The sequence below is a fragment of the Lissotriton vulgaris genome, chromosome 2_1 (assembly GCF_964263255.1).
Source record: "Lissotriton vulgaris chromosome 2_1, aLisVul1.2, whole genome shotgun sequence".
Lineage (NCBI taxonomy): Eukaryota > Metazoa > Chordata > Amphibia > Caudata > Salamandridae > Lissotriton > Lissotriton vulgaris.
Genome location: NC_141687.1, coordinates 795316094 through 795337377, shown reverse-complemented (window position 1 = coordinate 795337377; position 21284 = coordinate 795316094).

The window sequence follows — 21284 nt, the reverse complement described above, 5'->3', positions numbered from 1 at the left end:
TGCCCAAGCAGCAGAGCTCATCGCTCTGACCCAAGCCTGTATTCTAGCGAAGAACAGAAATGTTAACATATACACAGATTCCCGTTATGCGTTCGGAGTCGTACACGACTTTGGTATGCTCTGGCAGGAACGAGGTTTTCTGACCTCTCATGGTACAAAGATACAGCATGGTCCACTCATTCAAGCACTGTTAGAAGCCATACATCTGCCTTCAGCCATATCAGTCATGAAGTGTAAAGCACATACTAAAGCCACAGATTCTGTTTCCCAGGGTAACGACCTGGCAGATCAGACAGCAAAACATACAGCACTGACCGACACTCAGACAACTGACACCACAAAAACAACAGATCCGACAATCTGTATGACAGTCAGAGATCCCACACTAGATGTTATTGACATTCAGACACATGCTACTACAGACGAAATAAAGAAATGGATCGAACTAGGAGGGATCCAGACAGATCAAGGTTGGATGACGAAGGGAAAATCTACATGGTTTCTCCCTGACTCTATGGTTCAAGTCATGATAAATACAGCACATAGTCCTGCCCACCTAGGAGAGAAAGCAATGCTAGACAGTTTGCAAAATCTCTGGAACAATAAACACTTACGAGCAGCCGCAAAACAGAAAGTGCGTACTTGCATGATCTGTTGTCAGTTCAATCCAGGTAAAAGCGTCCCTGTAGAGCAAGGTGGATTTCATCCTCCCGATCACCCTTTTGAAGTCCTCCAGATGGATTATATCCAGATGGACCGTTGTCGAGGATTTAAATATGTTCTCGTAGTTGTCTGTGCTCTGTCCCGCTGGACCGAAGCATACCCAGTCCCAGATTACACTGCTCCGACCACTGCCAAACAGTTGGTTCGTGAATTTTTCCCACGGTACGGCTTGCCCCGTGTCGTGTACTCAGATAACGGTCAGCCATTCTCGTCTGCCCTAATGAAAGAAGTTTCCTTGTTATTGGGATACCAGTGGAAGTTCCATTGTGTCCGACATCCAGAAGCCGCAGGCCTTGTTGAGAGGCATAATCAGACATTAAAGATTCGCCTTGCCAAAATATGTCAGGACAAAGGGGTCGACTGGATAGTCGCCCTGCCGGTGGCACTATTCTATATGAGAATGGTTGCCCATTCGAGATCAGGGCTATCTCCGTACGAAGTGGTCTTTGGCAGACCACCGAATATGTGGGGGACGCCCATTCCTAAAAAAATAACCGATGTTGATTCTAATATGTTGACAGATTACCTTGCCTCCTTGATGTCTGCACTCCAATCATGTCGTTCACAGGTTGCCGCAGCCTTCCCTGACAACACCGATGTGAAGGAGCATGACGTCCGCCCCGGAGATGTTGTTCTAGTCCGTAACTTCGACAGGAAAAGTCCGTTGGAGCCCCGCTGGAAGTCTCCGAAGACCGTTCTACTTACGACAAGGACCGCAGTCAAGTTGGAAGGAAGAAAGGGGTGGGTCCACCTAAGCCATATCAAAACATTCCCAGGACTGAAACCGGAACAAGACACACCCACCCCCACCAAAGACTGTGATCCCAAAGACTTTTCCGAACCCAAACGAGAAAAAACTCCTCAAGAACAATATCGTATGAAGTTACGATCTAGCAAGTCAGACAGTTTAATTGTTTAAGTCCTCCCCTAGGTGAATCGGTTAAATAGTTTCTGACATGTATCCCCTAGATCGAGTTAGAGAGAGAGAAGAAAAGAAAAGAACATATTGCAAATCACTTCGTAGTCACTGCATAGTGACACTAATAATTATGTTTATTCTAAGTATATTAATAATTGTTGCTAGCATCTTGTTACCTATATACTATCCTATCTTCAAGCGTGAACAATCTGCTTACAATGTCTCTGCTGAACACACTTTTAGTGAGTTACCTCCTCATGAGCTTTCCTACAGACTTGCGCTGCGCAACAATACATTCATTAGTATGTTACATCATTCTCATCAAACTAACAATGCTACAAATTGCTGGATATGTGGCCGACTTCCTCCCTACCAGAATTACAAGGGAGCGCTGCCTCTCTTTCCGTATCCGTTCACTCACAATGGCTCCTGCGGAGCATGGTTTAAGATAATTAATTCTTTAGATCCCGACATTGCTGTTTTCGATGGGGGTTGGGTTTGGGGAAACCTGAACTTGGTCCTACTAGACGTTTGTTACCCGGATAAGGAGGGACTCCCCATTAGAATAGGAACTGATCTAGAAAATGAAGTATATGGATTAGGTAATTATACAATTAGCTTTATGATTCTTACTGTCGAATCCGAAGCCACACCAGTTCTACCTATTATGTCAGTACTGCCAGTCACTGGTGAATTATGTATCAAGAAGAAAGGTTCAGTACACTTAGGTCATAGTAAATGCACTACTGTGGTCGAATTCAGTGATGATGGAAAATCATCTTTCAAAGCTATCAGTCATTCTTACTTTGTTTGTGGTCATACCGCATACATTCGCCTACCTCCAGATTGGGATGGTACCTGTTACATTGCATTCCTTCTGCCACCTGTTTTTCTAGCCCCTCCTGATTACCACAGAAATAGCAATCTAGTAAAGAATAGACCCAGAAGAGATGCCCCCCTTGTCGACTATACAGAAACGACATGGGAACAGTACACTGATTTTAATAAAGGATTCTTTTTTTTCTTAGGCCCTGTCCAGAATAGTAAATTAATACGCAGATTAACTAGAACACTTGAAGCAGTAGTAAATGAAACTGCCTCAGCCTTAGGTAACTTAACAGAAGAGCAGTCCGCTATGCGGGTTGTTGTCCTTCAGAATCGTCTTGTAATTGACGTCATCTTGGCAGATAGAGGTGGAGCCTGTAAGGTCATCGGGTCAAGCTGCTGTGTTTTCATTCCACAGAATGCACCATCTGTATATCAAGCTATCACCCGTCTTCATAAAATTGCAAATCAGATACATCAGACTCCAGGCACCTGGACTTGGTCCGGTTGGTTCTGGACAACGTTAACAGCTTGGGGATGGAAGATCCTATCCTTCCTAGGCATTGGCCTAGTCCTAGTATTCAGTTGCTGCCTATGCCTGCAGTGCGGGCCAGCGATTTGTGGACTGTGTGCCACCTCTTGTATTGAACATTCCAGTTTCCACTCAAAACGTAACCAAAAGAAAGAAGAACAAATGATGTTACAAGAACAGACTGATCGATTCATGAGGATCGATATTTCATGAAGGGTCCGTAGGGAACAAGGAGGGAATGAGGAAAATTAAATTTTGGCCATGTTGTGTTCCCTAGCGCGTACCCCACCGACTCCATGTACCAGCTTAAAGTGCATGTAACTTCCCTCCTGTGCCAGCTATGAAGACGCAAATACATTTGCGTCCACCGTTAACTTGTCCTCTTTCAGATCCACCATGAATGGATTATGTAGTCCGTTCCTAAGTATGCTATGCCACCGTCTTTTTGTAGTACACTTTTCACATTTTCCTGCTCTAGCCAGAGTAGGCCCTGAATTCCTGCCATCTGAACCTCTTTTGTGGCTCCTGACTCTGCCCAGGCTACCTCTGTACTCGTGAACTCTGTCCTACATTCAGCGCGGCCCCTCGCGCTCAGCTCAAGCCTGCTTTCTGCCAAGACTGACTATAACCTTCGAGTTATCTGTTCCGTTCCCCGAGAATACATTCCTGCCTACTAGATCCTGTAAACATCCTCTCCAGCTGCAGAGCCAAAAGGGCCGACCTGTCTTAATGCAAGTAATTCATAGCCTCTGTTGCCATGCTTCCATGGAAGGCCCCGTGCCCCCACGCTTCACATATAGACATTCAGGCGCTCATACACGCATCCACAGTTAGCATAAGAACAGCCTCTACCCTAGAGACCTTTCCGCCCAGATAGTATAGTTCCTAAACATCAGATATGATAGAAGTACAAGTTGATCTGACATGCCAGACTTCTGTCTCTTTCCGTCCGTGTAAATGTCAAGACCCCTGCACCCCGTCAATCACACGTCATGCAGCTGCGCGCGCATCCAAGCTTCCGATTTCTGCTGACATTGCAACATTCTGTTAGCACCACCCCTTGGTGCCACCCACTTGCGTCACCTATCAGTGACGTTTCTAGCACACACCTCTAGTTCACGCCTAGTTTACGCCTCTTGATGATGTATTGGTACCACGTGTATACTGTTATCTTGTCTTCTCTCAGCTGTTACGCCTCTTACATTGAACCTTATGATGTAAATCAAGTATATAAGCTATGTATTGTCAATAAACGAGAGCGCGCTCATCTATCCCTTCTGACACCCCTGTGGTGGTCAGAACATGATATCCTGATTCCTTTATGAGGAATAAAACCCTTAGAAACTCTAACACCACGGACTCTGTTTTCTTTCCTTCTGATTGAGTTATCATTGATTAAGTACTTACCTGCATAGAAATTAAGAGAGTAAATTAATTATTTACGTCATGATGTTACCGTGACCGATATAGATATGAAAAGTGGGTAGTATATGTTATTCAAATGTTGAGGTGGCTACTGAAAAAAAGCAGTGTGTGGTGATAGGAGTGAAATAGTGAAGGGTTTTGTTAAAATTAGGTGAATCGGGTAGAAAAACAATTTTTATTAGTATCTCCCAATCCCTAAGGTTAAAAGGCAAGTGCAAGTGCGGGTTTGAAATAATAACCGTACTTGATAGTGGTCAACATGTTTCTGCATTAAGAGAAAAGAGTTTCAAATGCATTCTTCAGGACCTGTTGTTTTAGAACTACTGCTTTACGTGAATAATAATAAAAAAGATATCACCTGAGAGTCCCAGGTTGTGTGCTCAACCATATACCATATGTGGTGGTTGAGGAGCTTCGCCCCACCTGGCTGCGGCTCAGGTATGAGGAGCACCGCTCTGACCGTCGGTGTCTCCTGACAGTCGTCCGAACTGTCTGGGGGACTGTCAGGAGACACCGACGGTCAGAGCGATGCTCCTCATACCTGAGCCGCAGCCAGGTGGGGTGAAGCTCCTCAACCACCACATATGGTACATGGTTGAGCACACAACCTGGGACTCTCAGGTGATATCTTTTTTATTATTATTCACGTAAAGCAGTAGTTCTAAAACAACAGGTCCTGAAGAATGCATTTGAAACTCTTTTCTCTTAATGCAGAAACATGTTGACCACTATCAAGTACGGTTATTATTTCAAACCCGCACTTGCACTTGCCTTTTAAACTTAGGGATTGGGAGATACTAATAAAAATTGTTTTTCTACCCGATTCACCTAATTTTAACAAAACCCTTCACTATTTCACTCCTATCACCACACACTGCTTTTTTTCAGTAGCCACCTCAACATTTGAATAACATATACTACCCACTTTTCATATCTATATCGGTCACGGTAACATCAGACCGGCCGTTTTGTCTCCTGGGTAAGGAGAACCCAAATGATGAGAAAGAGGGCGGTACAGTGTGGCTTCTGATGGGAACTTTCTCCACATGCTCTTGAGCCTTGACTTGGCCAGCATTGTATACCAGCTTGCATGGTGTGTTCCCACTGGTGTTATCTGTATGGTATTGGTCTTGTGATCCATGTTGAATGACTTATTCTTTTTGACTCCTAGGTACAATTTGGTGTCATAATAAAAGAGGACGAAAAAGATTATAACGTAACCCATTTCAGACAGATAAGAACAATGTACAAAGTGTCCTCTGTATCATTTAAATCACAAGTCAAATTGGGTGATCAGATGGCTTATGACAACTAAGTCAGGAGCCATCTTTGTTGAGAAGGCATTTCAATTATCAATTAGAATTCAATATTACACGAAAATGTGACCATATAACAATGAGCAGGTGAACATTTGGTTAATTCATCCACAGCCCTTTTTTTCATGTACTTTGGAAAAGAATGCTTGTTTGACCCACAAAATATCCGCTTTAGAGATGCGATGTCAACAATCTAACAAGTGGAGTATGCGTTGTATTTCCTTTTTTATGGTAATAAGAACATGGCTCTTGCGTCCTGCTTTCTCCTTTGGGGGAACCAATGCAGACTTAGCCATGGCTTGAGAGACTGAGACTTCAGTTTCTTTAGAAAAACTCTTAATAATGCTGGATGTAGAGATAGTTACTAAGGAAACCACAGAATCTTTAAGTCAGGCATTTAAATCACCTCTAAGATTCTAATTATCATCATAAACACCATGCAATCCCTATTGCCTTATGTGAATCCCACATTTTAAATCTGTAAGAAGAAAACATATAATGGGGTAGTAATATTTAACTCGCGAAATGCAAGATGTGAAAGTCACCACTAGAAGGAACCAAATGTAATTATGAACTTAAAGGCAAGCACCTCATAAAGTCAGTGGAAAAGTTTGCTGTTTTCCCTGAAGTTCTCTCCTGGGCAGGCGGCCAGGTCTGCATGGCAGAGCAGAATTGCCATGGAGTGAAAAAACTGTTTCTGACATCACTGTAAGTGGAGCCCTTTGTGAGGAGGGAAAATGGTCATGAACAGCAAGTGCTGTGACATCAAATGGCGGGAAGGGAAGTTTTCATTTGACAGAGGCCAAAAGAGCCTGACTTAAAAAAACATAGTGCATCTCCAAAGCAGGATGCAAGACACGCTGCAGACATTCAAACACACACATACACATATGCACACACACCACACATACACATACACACACATGCACACGCAAACGCACCCACACACATACACACTTATATGTATTTTGTACAGCAAGTACATAGGAATGTTGCTCTTGGTTAAGGGTATTCTAGATGCCTATGCACTCTGGTGGATTTTCTGTGGGTTCTATTGATTAGCTACTTAGGGGTCGATTTCGATCTCGGTCGGAAGTGCTCCAAATCAAATTTGGAATCGCCTCAACTGATTCAGAGCCCTTGTTTCCGACTGAATCATTCACAGTTCTGAACGACCAAGTACGATCATTGGAAAGCCTTAGCGCTGACTAAATCGTTCCGAAAGGCACTCTGAGAGATAGAGCCATCTGGAGCCGATTCTTACAGCTCAATGGACTAGCTTTTCTGAGTGAGCAAGTACGATGAACGATTCAGACCCCCTTTCTGATTCGTTTTGCCTGAAAAGACTTCCAGAATCGGTCTTTGGGGGCCTGTAGCAGGCCCCCCTTTGCCCAGGGCCCTCGGAATCAGGCCCATGAGGGTACCTATAGGTCCTCTATTCCCAATCATGCACAGTTTGGCAGGCACCATGGGGTGCCCTCCACAGGGTGCACGATTATCCCCAACCATCTCTTTTGTCAATGCAAGCCTGAGTTCGCGTTCGGTACGCAGGCTCCCAATGAAGTCAATGGGAGTCCGACCAAATCGTATCCGGATGCCTTCAAATGCATCGTACTCGTTTGGTCTGACTCCCCGATCCGAAAAGTATGGAAAGCATTCCGAACCCGAATTGTTTGGTATGCTTTCCGAACGAGATCGGAATGCAGTGTGGTTTACTTGTTGTCTTAGCTGCTATGTTGCTAAAGCAGGAAATGGAAGCATAATAGCAGCCTCTGGTCATGCTATAAAATTGTGAATGAGCGTCACTGACTGCATGAGGCACTACATTCTTCCATCCATGTCAGTTTACATTTGCCCTGCCTGCAGAGAAAGGTGGGAGCACTGGAACAACATAACCATTATGTTAACAAAACTATCAGAAGCATTGACATTTGGTGCACTTAACTTACATTTTCTTGAATATCTACATGTGTTTTGAAACCTGGGTCAGGCAATTAAAGGTTCATCTTGAGGATTTCAACCCTCATCTCATAGGGCACATCTGGTCACCAAGTGCCATACCACATGATGTAGTCCAGGCCAATGAATAGGCAGGAGTTGAGGATGCACCTGGCCCTGCATACTCTTGCACTGAAGTATGGACATATCCACTTAGTACTACTATCCATATAAACATTTTCTAATTGCTTGCTAGACCTCAATATACAAGTGCAAAAACCATCTCCTCTGTACAACAGTCATCTTCAACTGTATCTTATCTCCTGCTAGGACAGAAACCTAAGGTCATCCTCTTTGACAATGCTCTTAGGCCTCCTGCTTTTCAAAATTGACAAATAATTAACCACTTGGCTAGACGCCTTACCCTTCTTAATGCTAAGCCCTTTTTGGGGTGTTTGGGGTATTTTGTTCTTAAATCATAATAATATTGTTTCCATTAAAGTTATAGCTGGCAAATGTATGTCCCTTTTTTTGTAACATTACTGGAATTCTTAAGGTAGCCAGAGTTTATAGAATTACCACTAAAATAGCAAAACTATAGCTACGTTTTGAGGTTTGTTTCTAAAAACGACATAAACAAAAGGTTTGCTGTGCTAAGATCTTCCCAGCTTTCAGAAACAACCAGAGTTGTATAAAAAAATGATTTTTTTACCACGATTTTTATATTTTTCTAAGAGGTACCACATTATTCTAAGATGTTTTCGTTTCAATCAACTTGAAGTTTGTGGTGGAAAAATGTGTGAAAGCCAAGAGTTATTCTGGAAAGCTATATATTTCTGAAATGTAGGCAAAATTCCGAATTGGCCAAGGGTCATTTGTGTAGATTCGTCAAGGTTTTCCCATATAAACTAATCCTTGAAATAAACAAATATGGAAAGAAATAGGAAATTATAGCCATTGGTTTCAACAGTATCATCTGCAATTTGCTGTCACTATGGCCAATTTACAAAAGCAATATTGTATCATGCTCAATAGACCGTTCTGGTCGCACGGATGTTCAGGGTTTATAGGTGTACCAAAAAATCATCATACCCAGAGCCATCAACTAAGATGCAGTTTATAATGATTTTCATTGTGCCCAGACCATACAGCAATTCATGTAGTAAAATGTAAAAGAAGTAACAATGGGTTTGAAGAAAACCTTTATATTTCTGAAATATGCCCAAGATACTGAGTTTTGGAACAGTGGTAATTTGCACACTTCTGAATTTGAGGTCACCATGTTATTCCGAAGGCATGTTCCAAAATGTCTTCTCTCCTCCACAATAGCTTACATTTGAAAGCCAAAAATTAAATTGATAGTAACACATGTTCTACTATTTTCTGTTTCCACAAGTCTCCCGATAGAAATGTTATCCTGGTTGTGTGGCTGGGCGTAGTAGTTGTGGCACAAAAAAGCCCCAGAACACAACATGGAGACATCTCATTTCACCCAGAAACATCAATCACATTTATTTAGATGTGGAAAGCTTCCAAATTTGGGTACTAGCTCAGCCGCCACCTCAATAAAAATACAAAATCGACATTTTTTAAACCTTGACATCCACGGAGGTCCAGGGTGGTGTAACTCATGTGCATTCCACAATGTTCTCTACCCAGAAGGCCTTGCAAATCTAAACCTTTGGCTAGAATCACACATTTAAATGACATGTTTGAGAAAAAAAGTTTCAAAACCTGCAGAGAGCCACAAAGTTCAAATTACTGAGCACAAAACATGCATTTCGTTCACATTGTGAAAGACAGTTCAGAACTCTGCATGGTTCCACTAATTGCCTACCACCAAGCATTCTCACTCTTGTCCTGATAAAAACCCTAACCAACTTGTGAGGATGAGTCAAGTGCTCGCCACCGGAAAGGCCCAAGAACACAACATGGACAGATCAATATTTTCAACTCAAAACTAACCCTTTTTTGCAAGGTGGGTGGTTGTGAATTTTTTTAGCCTGGGCTCGACTGCCACCCAGGAAAACCCACAAATCCCAGACATTTATGAAAACTATACATCCAGAGGAGTCCATGTTGTGTGCCTTGTGTGGAAGCCATGATGTTTTCTTACCCAAAATGCTCTTCAAATCACAAACTTTGGCAGAAAAATTTGTTTTTCCTACATATTTCTGTGAGAGGAAGTTCTGGATTCCGAACGGATCAATACATTTTCTACCAACCAGAATTCCCATCAATGTTTTAATAAAATAAAAACTGTCTCACGCTTGTGTGGGTGATCCTGGTTGAAACATGTAGACCAGTACACATATAGAGATACTTTTGGCCTTAATTATTCTCACAGTATCTCGCCTCACCTTTTTAATATTGTCCAGTTGCTTGTAAATAAAATGTATCTACCCACTAAGTTAAACCAGGACAATTTTTAACACACTTTTTTCTGCACTTTCACTCACAACCTGCTCCACTGTATTTCAGGTGTTGTAGCACACCCTGGTGACGCTAGGCCGCCAGTGTGGACCCCAATGATGAAGCATGTCACCACTAGGCTGGTGAGTGAGGGGTTTTTAACAAAAGGATAAATTTATTCCTTTTGTCAGTCAACCACCCCATTAGGAACTGTCTTGATCTTTTAATGGTGGTACTCCTCTCTTTGTTTATTTAGTCTTTCCACAGGGGAACAGGAGTACTCTCCGTTCACTCAAAGTGAACACGATCCCTCGCTCTCCCTTTTGTTAGTCTATGATCCTATAACTGCAACAGGAAAGACCCTAGAATACAACATATACAGATCAACTTTTGCCACTCCAGCTGACCATTTTTAGGTCTCGGCCTAGCGTACACTGCGCAGCAGTGTTCGCGCAGCCTGAGTCCTTTTCTCTGGGTTTTAAAAATGGACCTGGGAATTCCACACAGCTTGTCCGGGTTATTTCCTAGGTCCATTTTTATTGGGCTTTGTGTGCATGTATTTTTAAAACAGAACACGCAATAGGCCATGGGCGGTCGCGTAGTTCCACCCATGGCCTATTGGTGTCTGGTACGCGCACCAAAGCCCATATGTCTTCAATTATCACGGCCAGACGCGGCCATGATCATTGAAGACATATGCTGGCAGTGGCGCACGTGCCCGCCGTCCCCGACATGTCTGCCCTGCTCGCTACCATGCACGTCCTGCTGCAGCCTTTATCTGCTGCTGTGGGCTGCTCCGGTGCTCAGTGTCTGGTGCTGATGCTGCTCCTCAGCCTCTGCCCGCAAGGCTGCGTCAGCTTCTATATCTCCCCCAGCAGCCGCGAGAGGAGGAGGATGCTGATTCGGGTGCTCGATCCACTCCCGGAACTGCGGGGAGACGTGGGCTCTACACTGTGAGACGTGCTCTGGTGGAGGGTGGTCTCTGGTCCTGTCCATGGAAAGACGGTGCATGATACTGTGAGGGGTGCTCTGGGCTTCCTTTCTGCGCATGCACGCATGGAGCTGTACTGCACAGATGTGCAGATAATGTCAGCGTGCATGATATTGTGCAGAGGGTGAAACCATCTCTCTGTTTCCTGGTGAAACTAACAAGTGCCTGGGAGGAGGGGTATGAGTGCACAAGCGTGTGCGTGCGAGCACCTGCATGTTTCTGTATGTCTGAATGCATGTATTTATGTGCACATGTGTCTATGAGTGTGTAGTTAAGTTACAGTATCTGAAGTAACTGGCTGTGTGGCTCCCAGTATGGATACGTGTTGCCTGAATGAACAAGCTGCATCTGCCTGTGACATGTATGCACGGTTGTATTGCCTGGATGTGCTACCATGCTGAGTGTACAGCCTGTGAATGAGGTGATGAGGTGTGCCTTTGGGTTATAATAACCAATGTAGATGTATATATATATATATATATATATATATATATATATCACTGAAAAAAACATAGATTTCACACCAGTTATAGTGAGCTGGAAATTTTACTGACATAAAACCATTGAAATTCCCACGTTATAGTTAGTTGGACTCACTATAACTTGCGCGCCTGCAATGCACTGCTGATGACGTCACATATTACATCACTCATGACATGGTCAGTGACATCACTCATGACATCCCTGATGACACCATCCAGGGAATGTGTGTCTTTCTGAAAAATAAATATGTTTTATATATGTATATGTAAAAGTCAATGGAAGAATAAATGTTTAAATAAGTGTCAAAATGGATGTTTTAAAAAAAATAAATGACTGGTTAACAGGCTTATTAAGTGTATCTTAGTGAATACATATATTAGTGAGAAATGTTTAAATATTTAAATATATGTATTAGTGTTTCACTTTGTGTATAAGTGGCTGCATGGGTTGGTGAGTAGCTACATGTGTGTGTATATGGGTTATTAGATGTTGTTTTTAGTATCAGTATGAGTGTCTGTATGGTTTGGTGGGGGTATGACTTAGCACATTGATGCATCAATGACTGACTCTCTGTTTGTATGTGTTTTTTACACAACATATGTGCAGGACGGCATGGGTGGATCAGTGTGTATATGTGTGTGTTAGAGAGTGAATGACTGTCTCACTAGTGTCTTTATCAGTAACGACATATGTTTTAATATAGTATATGTGAGTATTTATGTATATGAGTATATGTGAGAGTGAGAGATTGTAAGAGTTCCTGTTTAAATAACTATGTGTTTCTATAAGTGATTGTTTAAGAGAGTAAGTATGTGTAAGTTTCCGTAGAAGTAAGGTGGTAGTGTGTGTATAGTTGTATATGCTAATAAATGGATGTTCAATAGTTTATTTGCATGTGTGAGTATGTGTGTGAGTAACTTTTGGAAGATTGTCGGTGTGTAACAGGATGTATATGTGTATCGCTACATATGATGAGTGAGTATATGTATGAGTAACTATATAGAACTGTTGCTGAATGAGTGGATGTGTATATAGATGGTGGTATTACTGAATTAGTTGTTGTAACTGGTATGGGTATCTCACTTTTTTTGAAAATGTTAGTTTCTATTTTTGAATATGTGTTTCAAGGGTTACATTACACTGAAAGGAGGTCTGTCACTCTGTCACAAGGATGGTGTCATCAGTGATGTCATGAGTGATGTCACTGACCATGTCATGAGTGATGTAATATGTGACGTCATCAGCAGTGCATTGCAGGCGCACAAGTTATAGTGAGTCCAACTAACTATAACGTGGGAATTTCAATGGTTTTATTGCAGTAAAATTTCCAGCTAACTATAACTGGTGTGAAACCTATGGTTTTTTCAGTGTGCGTACCGGGGCACGGCCATAGATATATATATTTTTTACTCAAAAACCACTGGAGCACATTTCTTGAGACATAGCAAAGGCACATCGGGCTACCAGTCCCTACAATTTTGCCAAGTTTGGTGGAAATCCATTCAGCCGTTCGGGCTAAAAGTGAGGTCAACCGCCCTATGGAAATTAACATAGGGAAAACACGTTTTGGGGCCCCCACTGTTATCTCGGCCCCCGCTTGACGAATCTCCCCCAAACTTTCAAGGAAGGACCGGAGCTTCGTGAGGCAAATTTGAGGACATTTTCAGGCAGATTCGTCAACCGGCGCCAAAGTTATTCACAATAGAATTTTGAGATTTTGCATTGAAAAAAATCCTAAGTATAACTACCTATTGGCGACCGCCAGTAGGTAATATATATATATATATATATATATATATATATATATATATATATATATATATATATATATATATATATATATATATATATATATATATATATATAATTAGTGAGTGTATGTGCCATGTGCACTTCCCTGTGTTTTCTACCTGCCTTATTAGTGTCTTAGTTCACCATAAGAGCTATCTATCTGTGTAGTCTAGCGCCCCAAATGTGTATTCTAGTATATCAAGAACACAGATTACCTGCCTTAATATGCCTCTTCATGTTTAATTCACGGTGCCTGCAGTGTGCAGTCCATGTGCCTTGATGACCCCTTTCAGACCTGTGTATCTTACTACGACCAGTGTTTGCCAGTCTCACCACACTCCTTGTGGTTTGAGGATTCTAAGTGTGCTATCTTCTAGACACTAAAATGCCCCTATGTTCCATGTGTGCATAGGTCTTGCTCTGTTTGCCAATCTGTGTGTTCTAGTGCCTTGAATGGGCTCCACGTGCCTCCCTGTATCTCCAAATGGCCCCCTGAGCCTATGTGTATGCATGTGGCTCACATGTTGTGTGCAGCTACGATACATGCCTGCATGTAACTTTACTCCAGTGGTACTACTTGAGCTTTGGACAACATAGACTTTCGCTGTATTTGCGTCCTGTTCATCAAGGAACATTTGCCAAGTAAGGAGACATCAATCACCTGAAAGATGCTCAACCATTTCAACTCCAAACATCCCTTCATCCCTTGCCCCGGAGTGCCATCTACTGTCCCAAGAGAAGCGCCAATAGACCACTGAAACTGCTCTGTCACTAAACTACACAGACTCCAGCTGGGTATGAATATATTGGCCCCATCAACTGGTAAATGGTGCACTTTGAGCAATATTCGAAGTACAACATAAACCATCCACCAGTCACGATCCATATCAAAAGAGCAACAAATGTCATTTAAAAGCTGAATTTTATCTCTGATTCACCACGAGTTCCTAAATTTCAACATAATTTTACCCAGCGCACACTCCAAGAGCATCATCATGTTTAACAGATCTCCATCCAGTCAGAGGCAGCATTTGCTACACCTTCAGCAGCTACACCCAAGAAGCAATTCAAACGTCTCATAAAAATAAAATCCTGGTACGGCCAACTTAGTTTTGTGAAAGAAGCTTGCCAAATAGTTGACCCTGCTGTCACACCCCGCGAGAAATCTATTAATCTGCGGCTCTGGCGAGTCAGATTTTATCAAGGAGTACTGTTTTTAGGGCCTGCCGGTGGAAAAGGTCCAGTTGACAAAGAACAGGTGTTCTGTTCATTCAGAAAATTAATGAGAAATAAAGGTGTATTTTAGTTTTTATCTTGTCTCATTTGCTGTGCATTCAAAGACAAAGGTGAGATGTCAACTTGAGTGGTGCTGTAGGCGTTGCGGGTTGAGTGGTGCTGTACGCGGTGGGGATTGAGTGGTGCTGTACGCGGTGGGGATTGAGTGGTGGTGTAGGCGATGTGGGTTGAGTGGTGCTGTAGGCGTTGCGGGTTGAGTGGTGCTGTATGCGGTGGGATTGAGTGGTGCTGTAGGCGTTGTGGGTTGAGTGGTGCTGTACGCGGTGGGGATTGAGTGGTGCTGTAGGCATTGCAGGTTGAGTGGTGCTGTAGGCGTTGCATGTTGAGTGATGATGTAGGCGTTGCGGGTTGAGTGGTGTTGTAGGCGTTGCGGGTTGAGTGGTGCTGTAGGTGTTGCAGTGTTGAGTGGTGATGTAGGCATTGCGGGTTGAGTGGTGATGTAGGTGTTGCGGGTTGAGTGGTGCTGTAGGCGTTGCGGGTTGATTGGTGCTGTACGCGGTGGGGATTGAGTGGTGCTGTAGGCGTTGCGGATTGATTCATGCTGTATGCGGTGGGGATTGAGTGGTGCTGTATGCGGTGGGGATTGAGTGGTGCTGTATGCGTTGCAGGTTGAGTGGTGATGTAGGTATTGCGGGTTGAGTGGTGATGTAGGCGTCGTGGGTTGAGTGGTGCTGTAGGCGTTGGGGATTGAGTGGTGCTGCAGACATTGCGGGTTGAGTGGTGATGTAGGCATTTCGGGTTGAGTGGTGCTGTACGCGGTGGGGGTTGAGCGGTCCTGTAGGCATTGGGAGTTGAGCGGTGCTGTACACGGTGGGGATTGAGTGGGGATGTAGGCTTTGAGGGTTGAGTGGTGTTGTAGGCAGCACACATTTTCAGCAGGCACACTCCTCCAGCCGTCAGTGTACACTTTAACCAGACACACACTACTATCCGTCACTGCACGCTTTCACCAGACAAACACACCATCAGTTGTCAGTGCACACTTTTACCGGGCACAAATACCACCACACATCAGTGCACGCTTTTACCGGGCACAAACACCACCACACATCTGTGCATGCTTCCACCAGGCACACACCACCAGACATCAGTGCGCGCTTTCATCAGGCACACACACACTACCAGCCGTCCATGCACGCTTTCACCAGGCACACACACCACCAGCTGTCAGTGCACACTTTCACGAGGCACACACACCACCAGCTGTAAGTGTACGCTTCTACCAGGCGCACACACCACCAGCCGGCAGTGCAAACTTCCACCAGGCACACACACCACCAGCCATCAGTGCACAATTTCTACAGGCACACACACCACCAGCCATCAGTGCACACATCATTTATTAACGCATCCACAATTAACTATTGTAGCAATCGCACTATGGCACACTTTACTTTTAAACATATTCATCTAAAGCGCAGCATGCACCATTGCTACAAAAGTAAATACACATTTCTTTTGGCTTACAATTTATAGACTTTTGTTGCAGTTGGTGTACCAATATTTAGTAATGCCAATAGCTCAAACTTAATTATACCGAGACCTATTGCATTGTAAATGCTTTTGTGTAATATGGGTAGCTGGGTATTTTGTACCTGGATTCTGCCGCAACAAAGGGAACCTAACAAACATAGTTATTTCTGAAAACTAGATATTGGGGAAATTTAGAGTAGCCTACCTTGCAGGGATTCTCCTACATGTTCAAACCTGCAATGCCATTCAAAACTTGATCTTTAGCAAAAACACTAATTTTCCTCATATTTCTGTTGGAGAGTTTTCTGGAATCTGCAAGGATCCCTAATTTCTGACCACCCAGTATTCTCACATGTTTCCCAGTAAAAATGGTACCCCAAAATGTGGATGAGCTCAGTGACCGTGACAGACCTGACCCCTAAACACAACATGGAAAGATCAAATGTTTCCTTTCAAAAGTAACCCTTTTTTTGCAGTGTAGGTAGCGGTGTTCGAACAGATTATCGGAAAAAAATATTGTGATACACAAATATCAATCAATCAATCTAGTTAATTTAAAGAGTATCAGGACATCAAAAATATAATCGGCAGGAACAATGAAGGTAAAAATATGGATTTTAGTGTTGTTTTTAATATCGTTGTAAAAAATATTGATGTAGGAAATATTGTTGTATGTAGTATCATTTGAAGTTGCCAATTAGTATGTATTTTATTGTGTTGTGTTTTATTGTATCTGTTTATTTTTTTTATTAGTTGTTTTAGTAAGCTACATTTTTAGTTATTAAATTGTTTAAATGTTTCTATTTAGTTGTATTATTATAAATACATAGTTTGTAATAAAAATGGAGCTGTGGGATATGGGTTGGGCGATTTTGAGAGATTTATTAATTAGATTTTTTTAAACTTGTATTTTCTAATATTTAGCAAATTTGTAATTTTCATTAGGATATATAACAATGGGATACAATTTTGTTTTACATAAAAATAATATTTTGAAATATTTTTATTTACAAATGTATAATTTTTATATTTTCAGAAAATATTTTTCAAATTTCAGAAATGTAATATTTATTTGAAATTATAATTTTATTTAAAATATATATTTTACATTTATAAAAATTTTAATTCTTTACAATAATTTTTGATTTTACGATTGTTCATTTTTAAATCATAGTTCATTTGTTATTTAAGGTCTATAATTTTGTAAAGGTTGAAAAAAATCACAAATGTTTAAATTATTAATAATAATAAAATGATTTTTTCAATGTTTTACTATTTTATTTTGTGTATCGGTCTGTAGTTTAGGTTAGTTTTTTAGATCCAATTATATTTAACAGTATAGTAAAAATGTGTATATGAGTATGAAGTACTGATGGTGTTTTGAAATTGTTTAATTTGTATTTCCTTCTTTAAAATGTTTTATATTGAATTGGATATTGTACGTTTCACATCTGTAGCACCCAAAACCTTTTTTAAATATCCGTTAATTGGAGTGAGATTATTAAGTGTCACCCTTTTATTTCCCAACACCTTCCTCCAATATGGTTGAATTGGAGTGGGTATAGTAAATGTCACCACTTTAGTGATCAATTCATTCCACAAATTGGTTTAGATCAGAGTGGGAATGGCAAATTTAACCCCTTTAGTGACCAACGCCATCCTCAAATTGGTATAGAATGGAGTGAGAATATTAAATTTCACCCCTTTAGTGTCCAACACTTTTCCCCAATATTGTTGGATTAGAGTGGGAACAGTAAATGTCACTCCTTTAGCATCCAGCGCCTCTCACAAATTGGTTTAGATTGGAGTGGAAACAGTAATTGTCACCCATTTAGTGTCCAAACCTTCCCCAAAAGCGATATAGTTTAGAGAGGGAATAGTAAATGTAACTCCTTTTGTGCCAAACACCATCACCAATATGGTTGCATTGAAGTGGGATAGTTAATGTAACCCATTTAATGTCCAATACCTTCCCCAGAATCGTTTAAGTTTTAGTGCCAAAGGTAAATTTCACCCCTTTAGTGTCCAACACCTTCCCCCAAAATGGTATAGATTAGAGTGAAAAAAGTATGCTGCATGGCTAGGTTAGTCCCCGGAAGAAACACTGCCATTTTACATGTACATTTTTCTTAAGTTGCCTTCTTTTCCACACAATGACGTTTGACACACATTTGCTTGCCTGAAAGTGCAGAATTAATTTCTTTTTAACCCACATTGCTTACATTCCACTTCATAAGTACACTGTCACAACACCTTGAACACTTAGGGGCAGATTTATAGTAAACTAACACAGCACGGTGCAGCAAGTCATTTTGATGCGCCGTGCTGCGTTAGTTTGGAAAGCACAGTGATGCAACATATTTACAACATTATGTTGCATCTCTGTGCTTCCCCCTGCGCTGGCGCACAAACAGCTGCCATGCGCTGACACAGGCACCCTTGCACCATGGTTCAAGGATGCCTTCGTCGTGGGGAGATTGTTTTTGTTCAGGAAGGGAACACTTCCTGAACAAAATACAATCATTAGAGATGATTTCCTCTTTCTATGTGTGCTGCAGAATGCAGCACACTTGAAACAGGAAACAAAAACAAAGAAAAATAAACACATTTCTCCTTGTTGCACCTCCCTACACCTCCACCAGGGAGGCGTAGCCTTCAAACTCATTTCCAGATTTACGATTCCTCGTAAATCTGGAAATGTGTCTGGTTCCATGGGAACACCCACAGCAACACCCATGGAGCACCCCTTTCATGCAAAGTACTGCGCATAAAGGGGCCTTATTTACAAGGAACGGAAAAGCCAGGAAGGGTGGCTTTTCCCACCAGTGCGTCACAGAAAGTGAAGTACTGGCAACGCAAGGGGCTTGTCAATTTGTCCCTCTATGCAAGGCCTGAACACACATTGTGTAAATGTTGGTGTTCATCCTTGAAACAACGTGGCTTTCAAAAAGACAGTAAACAATGTCAGCCTGGCTGAAGACCTGACACGGAGGCATGGATGATGTTATTCTAAATACACATGCATTTCCATGCTTAAATCTGAGGAACACCCTGCTGTCATTGCGAGGTCATTGTTGTGTCGGAGTCTAAACCCAGCTGATTCCTGTTTTACCTTTATGAGGAGGGATGTCCAACTTGTGACCAAGATGAGGAAATACATACCTTGCTTTCAGGTAATGGGGAGTTAGATAATCCAATATAGCACTCTTGGCAGAACACCTTCCCTAGGCAACTAGGTTAGAGAACACATGGTAGGATTACATTATACATAGTACTTATATGCCAGCATATATTAACACTGTTTCAGCACAATGGTGAAATCATTTATCCTTTTCACTGTTCTGATATTGCTAATAACTTTTATTTCCTTCTATCTATTAATCATTAAAGCACAGCTATTTTATACAAGAATCACAATGGTTCTACGATCGCTGAGAACCAGAAGGATAGCAGGCTCCGCTACGCGCTATGTTGAACACTCCGTGACCAAGGGCATTTCATGCCCGAAATGCATTGGAGACAGTTCATTAATGCAACTTATGGATATACGCTGTTCTTGATATGCTGTGAATATCAAAGCTAAGCACTTGAATAAACCTTCAAATGAACCAAATGAACTAAGATTTTTTGTTTACACCGTGAATCAAAGTGTTGATCACCCCCGGAGTGCCTCACCAGGGGATGTATGAGCAGTGTCTGCATACACAACTTACTTATTACTTGTTGGTGTTTGGACGGACAACACCACCCTCGAGTGCACCCAGAACGTAATTCTAGCGTTTCTCACAAACGCCATTCAACCTAGCAGTGCACCCCCTATTCTCTACCTTTTGTACATCACAATATGGGCAGTCGCAACTTAGATCCATCCTGCTATTGAGTTGGACACTTCAGACACTTTGTTCCGGTTTCTTACCATGGTGACATATTAATGCCACAAGCCTGTTTTCACCATACCAACTTAAAAAACTTCAAATACCCACTGTTGCTGAGACACCTTCCGTGTATTGGATAATCCACAGGTTCATTGCTTTGACGATTTAAACATTTAATTCCCAATACTGCTTAGAACACCATCAAGTGGCCAGGTATGTAGCGTTAGAGTATGTACGTAAGTAGTTGTAATGACCGGATTCTCGGACCAAAAACTATCCACTCACCTAGATGCAACCAACCCGGCCAAAACGTAACACCATCCCTTCCCGGATCCTATTTACAACAGTACCTGAGTACTTACTCTGGAATGGGGAATTCGCAATATACAAGCTTATACCATCAAAAACACTGCTAGATCTAAGGGCTTACTAGGAATAGTCACTAATAACTACGGAATTCCCTGTCTCATCCTATGATCTCACCTCATAGCCCCGCGACAATCTGGCCCGGGCTATTCTACCCTCCTTCTCATATTGGAGAGCAGCTCACTCTACCACACCAACCACAATTGGTGTTCTCATTAACGCCCTATCTTGAGCGATCTCACTACACACCATCCACAATTGGTGTTCTCACTAATGCCCTATCTTGAGCAATCTCATTACACACCAATCACAATTGGTGTTCTCATTAACGCCCTATCTTGAGCGATCTCACGGTTCTATTAATACCTTGGGCTCTCTCTCTCCCTCTATTGGGAAGTTCCTAAGTACCTAATATTCACTGGAAGTTATTTCCTATCAAAACTACCCTGTCTTCCATTTCTCAGTTACCTGTAAGAAGGGAATTGCCCATCCTTCTATATGACAGCACCTGGCTAAAAGAAAGGTTAATTCTGTCTTAGTAAACAACTCTCAAGTGCAATTACTACGTATTGGGGCCTCTTTACACACTAATAGGATGACAAGGAGGAATAGCAATATAGATGAAAGGGAAATAATTAATCATGAGAATGCACACATACACACCTAAAAGATACTAATGCATTTGCAGTTATTCTTTGATCAGAAGCAGTACACTTCACTGTCTTCAGTTACCTGTAAGAAGGGGATCACCAGCCTTCTGTACGTCAGCACCTGGCTATGAACAGTCCACTTACTCCCTCCCAAAGGAAAACATACAAATGATACTAATGCACATTGGGGTCTCTTTCTTAGAATGACAAGACAAAGAAAACATTGCAATAATACAGTAGGGAATTATTGATGCAAACAGGAACCTAAA